Below are 13,608 nucleotides of genomic sequence, written 5' to 3'. Positions count from 1 at the left end.
TATATGGGCTGCTCCCGGCTGGGCGTAGCCGGAACCCTGCCCCACCTTGGAAGTTTCCAGAGTGGGGGTGGATGTTCTACTGACTTGCATTTTCCCTAGTCTATCGATTTTTTGGGCGTGGCAGGCGGTGGGACAGCGAGGGGTGATTTGGTTTCTCTTACTGTTTTTCTGGTCTCTCCCCACTGGCATATTTTAACGTTTTCTTGTTTCTAGGACATTAATAGGTTTTATCATTACGTTATGTTATCGTTTCTTTGTTCGTTGTTTAATAAAAGTTCATGTTCATCAGTGGCCTACTGATTTTCGTTTTCCTATTTTTTTCTTTCCAGGTTGTTTCATGGTAAAGTTTCTGTTAACAGGATACAGTGATCACTTCGTTATTATTGCATATGTCCTTTTCACTAGGGGTGCTCTCTGGTCGGGCCAGATGACGTATCTCTAGTAAATGGTCTGGGTGAAAAAGGTGCATCAATCAGTGGGGAGTAGATAGGCATGACAGATTACAACGGGGGAGAAAGGTCCGCATTACGTACCCTTTCACTACTTGCAAAGATTTTCCTACGTTTATTTGCAAACAGGGAATACCTCCAAAAAGAACTAATTCCCAAACAGTCAATGTTCGGACAATCAATCAATCAATGAGGAATGAAATAGGTACGACGTGTTAAAGGCTTGCGTTACCTACCCTTCACTATCTGCAAAGGGAGAGAGAATATTCCTATTCTTCCTCGTTTGCAGGTAGAGAAGATCCTTAAGAGAATTAACTTCGAACAATTCAATGCTCGATTGAAACAATCAACAAGGGGTACTGTGAACACAAATGAACGCCGCTTATATACATACGCATTGCTATTTTCAACAGGTTGTTCCTAATGTTTCTATTTTAGCGAGGTCAAAAAGAGATCCCATTAGTGGCCTACTGATTTTGCTCGATTCCTTTTGTTTTTTTACACGATTTTTCGCTATCTGCAAAGACTAAACAGAGTATTGCGACTCTGTGCTTGTTTGTAAATAGAGAATGAACCAAAGAGAACAATCAATCAAATGGAGAGAGAAGCAGGCACGACGGATTACAAAGGGGGCAAAGGGCTGCGTTAACTACCCTTCACTATCTGCAAAGAGAGAGTACTCCTAATAGAAATGAGGGGTGGGGGGCAGCATTCAAAGCAGATCAGTGTGCATAAACACGAAAATGTTTTTACTTACCACGTACTTGACATTCGACAGCTTATGATATTTGCTATTAAAAAACCATTGAAATTCACTGAAAAAACCATAGGTTATAGACCATATATAGTTAGGAATTAGCATTTACAAAACCTTGAAAATTCACTGAAAAAACCATAGGTTATACACCATATATAGTTAGGAATTAGCATTTAAAAAACCTTATTTTACTCACACAAAACCATTGAAATTCCATATATAGTTAGTTGCACTAACTATATATCGCGCACCCGCAATCCACTGCTGATCATGTCACATATTACATCATTCATGACATGGTCAGTGACATCACTGATGACATCACTGATGACATCTCAAATGACATCACTGATGAGATCACTGATGACATCATCCAGTGACTGTGTGTTTCTGTAAAGTTTAAATATGTTTTACATATTGAAGAATGAGTAGATGTATAAGTGTCTGGACGAAGGATTTAGTAGGTGCATGACTGAATGTATGAGTGAGTGATTAAATGTGTCTCACTGAGTGCATGGGTTAGTGACTAAACTGTCTTAATTTGTGCATCATTATGTCTGTTGTTCTGTAAACTGCTGCATGTGTTGATCAGTAGCTATATGATTAACTATATGGGTTATTGATTGATTGTCCAAGTATTTGTATAGGAGACTGAGTGTGTGTGTGGCTGGCTGGGAGGTGTGTGACTCTGTGCAGATCAATGTGTACTTGTATCAATGATTGTATAAGAAAGTAAGTATGTGTTAGTATATGTTTGAAAATGTAAGGTGCTCTATGTTTAACTGTATAGACAAGAAAATGGAAGTGTGATTGATTCTTTATAGGACTGACTAGGTGTGTGAGTAACTCCATGGATGAGTGGCAGAGTGTAAGTGTCTGTATAGGTGTATGAGTGCATATGATAGTGTTGTAAAGATGAGTGATTGTATGTATGAATGATTGTATGGGTGAATGAGTGAATGTGTGTGTAGACGTAGGAATCAGTGAGTACGTATGTAGTAACTAGTATTGGTGTGTCAATGGTTTCAAAAATTATACTCTGTATTTAACACTGGGTGAAACAGAGGTTATATTAAAACGTGAGGAGATGCATTGTATTGTCACATGAATGATATCATCAGTGATGTGGTCATTGATGTCAAATGAGATGTCATCAGTGATCTCATCAGTGATGTCATTTGAGATGTCATCAGTGATGTCATCAGTGATGTCACTGACCATGTCATGAATGATGTAATATGTGACATGATCAGCAGTGGATTGCGGGTGCGCGATATATAGTTAGTGCAACTAACTATATATGGAATTTCAATGGTTTTGTGTGAGTAAAATAAGGTTTTTTAAATGCTAATTCCTAACTATATATGGTGTATAACCTATGGTTTTTTCAGTGAATTTTCAAGGTTTTGTAAATGCTAATTCCTAACTATATATGGTCTATAACCTATGGTTTTTTCAGTGAATATATATATATATATATATATATTCACTGAAAAAACCATAGGTTATAGACCATATATAGTTAGGAATTAGCATTTAAAAAACCTTATTTTACTCACACAAAACCATTGAAATTCCATATATAGTTAGTTGCACTAACTATATATCGCGCACCCGCAATCCACTGCTGATGATGTCACATATTACATCATTCATGACATGGTCAGTGACATCACTGATGACATCACTGATGACATCTCAAATGGCATCACGGATGACATCATCCAGTGACTGTGTGTTTCTGTAAAGTTTAAATATGTTTTACATATTGAAGAATGAGTAGATGTATAACTGTCTGGACGAAGGATTTAGTAGGTGCATGACTGAATGTATGAGTGAGTGATTAAATGTGTCTCACTGAGTGCATGGGTTAGTGACTAAACTGTCTTAATTTGTGCATCATTATGTCTGTTGTTCTGTAAACTGCTGCATGTGTTGATCAGTAGCTATATGATTAACTATATGGGTTATTGATTGATTGTCCAAGTATTTGTATGGGAGACTGAGTGTGTGTGTGGCTGGCTGGGAGGTGTGTGACTCTGTGCAGATCAATGTGTACTTGTATCAATGATTGTATAAGAAAGTAAGTATGTGTTAGTATATGTTTGAAAATGTAAGGTGCTCTATGTTTAACTGTATAGACAAGAAAATGGAAGTGTGATTGATTCTTTACAGGACTGACTAGGTGTGTGAGTAACTCCATGGATGAGTGACAGAGTGTGAGTGTCTGTATAGGTGTATGAGTGCATATGATAGTGTTGTAAAGATGAGTGATTGTATGTATGAATGATTGTATGGGTGAATGAGTGAATGTGTGTGTAGACGTAGGAATCAGTGAGTACGTATGTAGTAACTAGTATTGGTGTGTCAATGGTTTCAAAAATTATACTCTGTATTTAACACTGGGTGAAACAGAGGTTATATTAAAATGTGAGGAGATGCATTGTATTGTCACATGAATGATATCATCAGTGATGTGGTCATTGATGTCAAATGAGATGTCATCAGTGATGTCATCAGTGATGTCATTTGAGATGTCATCAGTGATGTCATCAGTGATGTCACTGACCATGTCATGAATGATGTAATATGTGACATCATCAGCAGTGGATTGCGGGTGCGCGATATATAGTTAGTGCAACTAACTATATATGGAATTTCAACGGTTTTGTGTGAGTAAAATAAGGTTTTTTAAATGCTAATTCCTAACTATATATGGTCTATAACCTATGGTTTTTTCAGTGAATTTTCAAGGTTTTGTAAATGCTAATTCCTAACTATATATGGTCTATAACCTATGGTTTTTTCAGTGAATTTCAATGGTTTTTTAATAGCAAATATCATAAGCTGTCGAATGTCAAGTACGTGGTAAGTGAAAACATTTTCGTGTTTATGCACACTGATCTGCTTTGAATGGTGCCCCCCCATCATTTCTATTAGGAGTACTCTCTCTTTGCACATAGTGAAGGGTAGTTAACGCAGGCCTTTGCCCCCGTTGTAATACGTCGTGCCTGCTTCTCTCTCCATTTGATTGATTGTTATCCAAGTATTTACTGTTTTAGAATTGGTTCTCTTTGGTTCATTCTCTATTTACAAACAAACACAGAGTCGCAATACTCTGTTTAGTCTTTGCAGATAACGAAAAATCGTGTAAAAAAAAAAGAAAAGGAATCGAGCAAAATCAGTAGGCCACTAATGGGATCTCTTTTTGACCTCGCTAAAATAGAAACATTAGGAACAACCCCTCATGACAAATACAAAACTAGTGAAATGAACTGAACTCCACACAATGATGGCTGCAAAACAGCTCGGCTCCGCCACCCATCCCGCCCAAAATAACGATAAAGAGCGGCTGCCATGATTGGTTGCGGAATGGCCACGACGGAGCTACGAAATGGTGCTGCTCTCATGCTAACCCCAGCTTCAGTCTGAAACATCCAGAAACACTGTAGACTACCAATTCGATCATGACCACCATTCCGGTAGCGCCCCAATGTAACCCGGTAGAGAAGAACTAGCCCTCCCCTCTTTGACTAATGGTTCTTGTTGCCTGTCCCTTCTGTTGTCATTTAACAGAACTATTTAGCCTGCTGAAAGGGGTTGTGTTCCGACCGCTGGTTGGTGGAGACATTTTGACTATATTCTGGACCTGCGTTGTCGCGTAATGCGTCATATGACGCGCCGCGTTAGCCCATCCGGAAGTCATCCGGGGCGCGCAGCGCGTAACGTAAGCATAACAAGTCATGTGACTTGTTAATAAAACTTTTCATTGGTTCATTTTACTTTTCTTATTCTAATGATGAAAGGCTTGGTCATATGACCTAAAAATTACGCTTTTTATTACTTCCGAACATTATTTTTTCTTAAATATATGTTATAATGTTCCAGGCTAATGTACTTTCCCGGAAAATTTACAACTGTCCTGCAAGTAAAATATATTCTTTTTTCGAGAAAAAGAGCGTTTCTTCGTCCCATGACGGAGCCGTTGAGCAAAAGAGGGTTGACCTGCTGTCTTAGTCGCCGATACGCCTGAATATGAGATTCTTATCGATCACTTTATGTTGCAGGAATAGAAAACACAACAGCCCTTGACCATTTATCTTTACTGCGTTCCTTCGTATTATACCTTTTACCCTTCATGTAATTGGTCTGCTTTATTTCACTTGCCTTTTAATGATTCTAAAACAGTGACTATTATTAAAAACTTTACCAATGTATATACTACTACCATGTTTTCTTTTAAAAACCTTTATTGTGAAAATTTCATTATACAAATACGAGCCTATAACCACGTGGGCCGGCCACGGAGCAAACTGTAATCGTATATGATGAGTAGACATTTACACTGTAGAGGAACGTAACGGGCGGGCCATTAGGTTGCAAGAACTAAGGTGTCTAACAGTTACGGAATCGGTGGACGTACATTTTATAATTAAAATACGACAGGGCCAGTTACAATAAAATTATCTAGATATACATTTGCGGGCAAGTACCATGGGTGACGTTAATTCGAACTTTCAATAGTACAGTAATCAATAACACATCAGAACTTAATATCAATAGGGATGTCGAAATATTCAATCAATTCTCGTCCCCGCCCGCCATGTGCTTCAAAACTGCATACGTATCTCGTGATTTCAAGGTTCTGCAACCAGTACACAACAAGGAGTTACGAGTCCCATTTATTCCGGCGCCATTTTGGGCGAGGACGGGCAGGTCCAGGATATAGTCAAAATGTCTCTACCAACCATCGACTATGATGATGTTCATATGCTGTATTTATTAGAGTAACACTCATCTGTCCACATGAAATTAATTTGCCACAATCTAAACATGTCATTTTAATCTTTCCAAAGTTCTTCTAAATATTTGGGACCGTTTCCCTTGCCTCTGATGCTGTCAGTGCCACTTCTTTGATGAATGTACTAGCAGGTCAGGGGTTCTCCTCCAAATCTCTCTTTTATGCAGCACTATAATTAATTGGTGCCACCTCTCCATATGACGATGCATGGTATAGTTACCATAACTATATTTTTTTTCGGTTCCTCTGGAGAGTTCATCGTGGCAGATGAAGCGTGTAACGTACCGGGCATTTACCTTTTTTTGCATGTACAGGAAAGGAAAAAAAAAACGAGCGTCCGAGTTCTAAGGTGTCCCAGGGCCATTTTAGTGGACCAGGCCCAAATCCAAAGAACAGGCCGCCATTTTGAGAGTCCTGTTGCAGCCGCCTGTCGCTGTAGCATCAAGAGCAGCCGAAACTCAGCTGAATGGCAACTGAAACGGTAAAGGGGCGCCCCACTACAGCAGACGAGCCTCCACCTAGGAAGGCCCGTTCACGCCGCCCCCCCCCCCCTTCGGGCACCCCACGCCGTTATTCGGAGCAGTATTGTCGGATGGCCACACCAGTGCAGCAACTTGCTAGACATCACCTCGGTGGTAACCGAATCTCAGCGCCTTTTGGTGTCTTCTCTTCAGAAAATATTGTTGCGCTGCCTTTGGCCCCATTCGCACATCGGTCCGCTACTGATGCCATCTCACAGGCTAATGGGGCGCCCCACGCCGAGTTTCAGCATTGTAGGATGACCACACCAGTACAGCAACTTGCTAGACACCACCTCGGTGCCATCCAGATTTTGGCATCTCAACGCCTAGTGGTGTCTTCTATTCGGAAAATATTGTTGCGCTGCCTTTGGCCCCATTCGCACATCGGTCCGCTACTGACACCATCTCACAGGCCAACAGGGCGCCCCACGCCGACTTTTACCATTGTAGGATGGCCACACCAGTGCCACAACTTGCTAGACACCACCCCGGTGCCATCCGGATCTTGGCATCTCAGCGCCTTGTGGTGTCTTTTATTCAGAAAACATTGTTGCGCTGCCTTTGGCCCCATTCGCACATCGGTCCGCTACTGACGCCATCTCACAGGCCAACGGGGCGCCCCACGCCGACTTTCAACATTGTAGGATGGCCACACCAGTGCACCTTACTAGACACCACCTCGGTGCCATCCGGATCTTGGCGCGTTGTGCTGCCTTCGGCCTATTCGCACATCGGTCCGCTACTGACGCCATCTCACAGGCTAATGGGGCACCCCACGCCGAGTTTCAGCATTGTAGGATGACCACACCAGTACAGCAACTTGCTAGACATCACCTCGGTGCCATCCGGATCTCGGCGCCCCACTGCAGATGAAGTGCCTCTCAACTATGAAACCCACACGGTGACATCCGGATCTTGGCGCGTTGTGCTGCCTTCGGCCTATTCGCACATCGGTCCGCTACTGACGCCATCTCACAGGCTAATGGGGCGCCCCACGCCGAGTTTCAGCATTGTAGGATGACCACACCAGTACAGCAACTTGCTAGACATCACCTCGGTGCCATCCGGATCTTGGCGCCCCACTGCAGATGAAGTGCCTCTCAACTATGAAACCACCACGGTGACATCCGGATCTTGGCGCCTTGTGCTGGTTCCGGCCTATTCACACATCGGTCCGCTACTGACGCCATCTCACAGGCTAATGGGGCGCCCCACGCCGAGTTTCAGCATTGTAGGATGACCACACCAGTACAGCAACTTGCTAGACATCACCTCGGTGCCATCCGGATCTTGGCATCTCAACGCCTAGTGGTATCTTCCATACAGAAAATATTGTTGCGCTGCCTTTGGCCCCATTCGCACATCGGTCCGCAACTGACACCATCTCACAGGCCAACAGGGCGCCCCACGCCGACTTTTACCATTGTAGGATGGCCACACCAGTACAGCAACTTGCTAGACATCACCTCGGTGCCATCCGGATCTTGGCATCTCAGCGCCTTGTGGTGTCAGTCAGAAAATATTGTTGCGCTGCCTTTGGCCCCATTCGCACATCAGTCCGCTACTGACGCCATCTCACAGGCCAACGGGGCGCCCCACGCCGACTTTCAACATTGTAGGATGGCCACACCAGTGCGGCAACTTACTAGACACCACCTCGGTGCCATCCGGATCTTGGCGCGTTGTGCTGCCTTCGGCCTATTCGCACATCGGTCCGCTACTGACGCAAACTCACAGGCCAACGGGGCGCCCCACGCCGACTTTCAGCATTGTAGGATGGCCACACCAGTGCTGCAACTTGCTGGACACCACCTCGGTGCCATCCGGATCTTGGCGCGTTGTGTTGCCTTCGGCCTATTCGCACATCGGTCCGCTACTGACGCCGCCTCACATGCCAACGTATTTTCTCCGCATTTTATACCCTATGCCGCATAACAGGTCATGTGACTTGTTTATAAAACTTTTCATTGGTTCATTTTACTTTTGGTTTCCTAATGATGGAAGGCTTGATCATATGACCTAAAAACAACACTTTTCATTGGATGAAAACTTTTTTTTTTTCCCAAACGATGAAAGCCCCACCTTGTTTCTGGATGTTTCAGACTGAAGCTGGCGTCAGCATGAGAGCACCACCATCTCGTAGCTCCGTCGTGGTCATTCCGCGAGCAATCATGGCAGCCGCTCCCCACCAGAAGCCTACAGGAGTCGGGGGCCCCCAAAACTTTTGATGAATCCTCAAGGCGGAGGGGACGCTTTCGAGAATGGGGTCCAAGACCTAGCAGACAAGCGTCCGATTTCCAAGGTGTCCCAGGGCCATTTCAGTGGACCAGGCCCAAAAAGGAAACAGCCTGCCGCCATTTTGAGAGTCCTGTGACAGCCGCCTATCGCTGCACCGCAAGAGTGGGCGCAACTCAGCTGAATTGCGGCTTTTGACACAGTGGACCAAAAACGGACGGAATGGCAACTGAAACGGTAAAGGGGCGCCCCACTACAACAGATGAGACTCCACCTGGAGAGGCCCGTTCACGCCGCCTCCCCCGGGGCGCCCCACGCCGTTATTCGGAGCAGCATTGTAGGATACCAAAACCAGTGCGGCAACTTACTGGACATCACCTTGGTGCCATCGTTCTGCTGCCTTGGAACTATTCGCACAACAGTTTGCTACTGATGACCCACCCCCCGCGACGCCCCACGTTGTGCTGCGTTGGGACTATTCGCACAGCCGACCGCTACTTCGTTGTTTTTCCCTAAAAATGTTTTTATGTTATTACTGTTTTTGTTTTCTTGTATATATTTATAAGTTATTAAAGTTTTATAATCTTACTACTTTGTCGGAGTGCTATATATTTTTAATGTGACACATAATTGTAAAAACTTTGATGTACAAAGAGTCATCCCTGGAATCTTCCGCTTCAGGCTCGGTCCCCTCCCCAATCACAATACAGGATGGTTTTCAGATAATAGGAACGCGTCTGCTGTGACGGATCTCATCGAGTGTGGGCCTTGATCTACTATAACTCCTTTGAAGAGGGGTGATTCTTTACAGCTGGGGCCATAAACTACATCTGCAGGGCTAGCTGATACCCTAGGACCGGCCTGGACAATCGGACACAGAGGAAAAGGAGTGTCAGAGGGTGCGGTAGTGAATAGGGCGAAAGGGAGGTGTCGGGCGGGCACAGAGTGTGATTCTCAGGGAAGAGCAGTGCAGATGGGGGGAGATTTATTACCCATGCATAAGACAGAGAGCGGGGATGACCACTGCCTGGGGGAGATGCTTGCGAGGGTGGGGAGCCATGCTAAGGATCGACAGCATGCACAGAGTGGGTCTGGTCAAGGCATCTAAAATGACTGCCGTGCACGACAAAAGTGTGGCATTTGAAAAAAGACAAGATGGCGCAGACAATGTTTTTCAACACTTCCTGATTTCCTTCGAATCGAACGTTAACAGACGTTGGGGCATATTACCAAAGTTAAGCGATATTTATCCCTAACGATGCTTAGCAGCGATTTTTTTACTGCTAAGCATCGTCAGAAATTATCGCAGATAAACCTTGCTATTATCAAGGTTTATCGCAAATACGATAAAAAACGACCGCAATGCATTAATATCGCTGAAAACTCAGCGATATTCATGCATTACCGAGCTAATGCTCTTAGCCATGTTATCCACCTCCCATTGGATAACATGGCTAAGAACTGCTCAGGGCAGGTGCTAGCTTTTGGAGATATTCGCGCTTATCGCGAATATTTCCAAAAGTTGATAATAGGAGATAGCGATGTTAGCGACTGTTTCCAGTCGCTAACATCTTGGCATGCCCACTTTGCATGTCATTAGTGATAAATATCACTCACATGCAAAGTGGGGCCCAAGATGGTCGCTATCTCCTACTAGCCGTCGCTAACTGGTGTTAGCAACAGCTAGGTAATACAGATATAATTTTATCTCCGCGGAGCGCTGTTACAGATATATTTCTTGTTTTTGAACGTTAATTTCTCAAAATCCACTGAAGCACATATATTGAGACCTAGCAAAGGCACATTGAGCTACCAGTCCCTACAATTTTGCCAAGTTTCGTGCAAATCCATTCAGCCGTTCGATTATTATTATTATTATTTTTTTTGCCCCGCGGGGCCCTTTTAAAACCTCCACATCAAACCTAAGAGGTCAAGGAGGATCTACTATGCCCCCTTATGGTCATTTGCCCCTTCGCTTTGGCCTCCTCTTGTCTCTCGATCCTACCGAGAGACAAGATGGTGGCCGCTACGGACTGTTTGCAATGTTTACAGACGCCGGAGAACCAATCAGCTTCGCGAACCTCCGTTACGCGAAGCGGAGCGCTGTTACAGATATATATCTTTTTTTGAACGTTAATTTCTCAAAATCCACTGGAGCACATATATTGAGACCTAGCAAAGGCACATCGGGCTACCAGTCCCTAATATTTTACCAAGTTTCGTGCAAATCCATTCAGCCGTTCGATTATTATTATTATTTTTTTTTTTTGCCCCGCGGGGCCCTTTTAAAACCTCCACATCAAACCTAGGGGGTCAGCGAGGATCTACTATGCCCCCTTATGGTCATTTGCCCCTTCGCTTTGGCCTCCTCTTGTCTCTTGATCCTACCGAGAGACAAGATGGTGGCCGCTACGGACTGTTTGGAATGTTCACAGACGCCGGAGAACCAATCAGCTTTGCTTCACAAAGCTCCGTACCGCGAAAAGTCCGCGAACCGGAGCGCTGCCCGGTCCGCTGTTACAGATACATATCTTTTTTTGAACGTTAATTTCTCAAAATCCACTGGAGCACATATATTGAGACCTAGCAAAGGCACATCGGGCTACCAGTCCCTACAATTTTGCCAAGTTTCGTGCAAATCCATTCAGCCGTTCGGGCTAAAAGTGAGGCCAACCGCCCTATGGAAAACTCAATGTTAAAAACACGTTTTGGGACCCCCCTTTTTTCTCGGCCCCCCCTTGACGAACCCCCCTCAAATTTTCAAGGGCTGCTCAGAAACAAAATGTGCCATTTTCCTGAAAATTTCAGCCAATTCCGTCCACAAACGCCAAAGTTATTAGACATAGAATTTTCAAAAATCCCATAGAGAAAAAATCCTAACTATATATACCTACTGGCGACCGCCAGTAGGTAATATATATATATATATATATATATATATATACATATACATACATATACATATATACATATATGTGTATATGTATAACCTACTGCCAGTTGCCAATAAGTAGTTAAAGTTAAGACCATGTTTCAATAGAAAAGGCATTTTTTGACTAGCCTATATCTTTGATGTCATTTGATGAATCTGCACGAAAATGTACAAAAAAACTGTCATAGTGATTCTTGTTGTGCATAAAAAGTTTTGGGTGATCCGTCAAGCGGGTGCAGAGAAAAAGGGGGGGTATATAAATAGGATATCTCATGTTAATTCCCACATGATCTTTGAACACAACGACAGTCTGAACTGCTGGACGGAATTACAAATTTGGCAGGAAGGTAGATTCTGTTTTTGCTGATCACGCTTTCAGTTATTTGGTGTAAATACGTTCAGTAGTTGCTGAGAAACTTAAGGGAAAGCAAATAAGGATATCTGAGCAGAGCCTACACACAGATCCCGTGGTAAGATTTGATGTGCTGTCAGCACTTCAACCAGAAAGTGCTGGCAGCCATCTTGGGTTCAATATCCATGCTAGCACCTCAATGAAATGATTTCTAGTGAATTGCAGATTTTGAGGGTCACAAAAAGGGGAAATCAATTGTTGATGGTACAAAACTAATTGTCGGAATTGTAGTGTCCTCTAAGGTGATTTTGCCCTGTGGAAAAGCCTTCTGCTAAGAGTACATCAATCATGTTTGAGAGAAAACAGTTTTCTCATGGTTTTCTAATAGAGGTTTTAGAAAGTGCTCCATAAGCTAAAATGAGAGCATATGTTTTGTAAATGTACACTCTGTTTCCCAGCCATATGAGAATGAAGTCTGATATTCTCAATAAAACATGTACTTCCAAACGGCGCAGCCTGTCAGTTGAATCCTGTGTGTTTTACTGCAGCCTCCCAGAGTGTTCTAAAGAACTAATAGTAACAGTCTTACTTATGACAAAAGTATGGCACGACTGAATCCATCTTAATTGATTCAAACTGGTAACATCTAAAACATTTAATTTAGAGAGAAACACAATGAGTGTTTTAATTGTGTACTAGAAAGTATAGTTAGTGCATTAGAAAGAAAAATTAGGAAATTATTTAAGTGAGGTCTCAAATATCTTCCTGTTGAACATCAACAGGAACAGCCTGCCTGTTGATTTCCTTGTGTTCTGCTGCAGCCTCAGAGAGTGTCTAAAGATCAACTAGAACACTAACAGTCTTACTTATGACAGAAGTATGGCACACCTAAAGCCATCTTGATTAAATCAAACCGTTAAAACTTGAAATATTTAATTTTGGAAAGGAACAAAATGAAGAGGTTTCATTTTGTCATAGAAATTATTAGTGCTGTAGAAAGAAACATTAGGATATGTTTTAAGTGAGTTTTCAAATATCTTCCTCTTTTCTTTCATTAAATCATTCTGACACGTAGACTGAAACTTGCACTTTCAACACCAGTAGCAGACTGCCAGTTAACTCCCTGGTGATCAGCAGTTTACTGCAGTGTTCTGATGGGCAACTAGAGTGCTAACATTCTGAATTTATGCCAAAAGAGTGGCACATCTGTCCACCATCTTGATGTAAAAGAAGTGGAAAACTGAAAGCATTTTCTACTGAAGATGCTGCAGCATATGAGAAAATTAGGGAGCTTCATAACAAATAAGTCTCCCAAAATGGCCACCAGAGAGATAGGAGCCCAAATATAGCACAAACATTACCCAAATGCAGCCCAAGCATAGCCCAATGTCAGAAGTGTGCAAAACACCCACACATATTGTTTTTTTATAAAAGTGCATGAAAGGGTAAACATACTAACTATTCAGGAATGGAGTGACAAAAAAATTCTTCAAAACTGTTGGGGGCATTGTTGATTCCTGTGCTGGGCCCTTACTGAAGACACTGGTCGTCCTCCCTGCCC

Source organism: Lissotriton helveticus, chromosome 6, assembly GCF_964261635.1.
Source record: "Lissotriton helveticus chromosome 6, aLisHel1.1, whole genome shotgun sequence".
In the NCBI taxonomy this organism is placed as follows: Eukaryota; Metazoa; Chordata; class Amphibia; order Caudata; family Salamandridae; genus Lissotriton; species Lissotriton helveticus.
Note: the sequence above shows the minus strand (reverse complement) of the source record.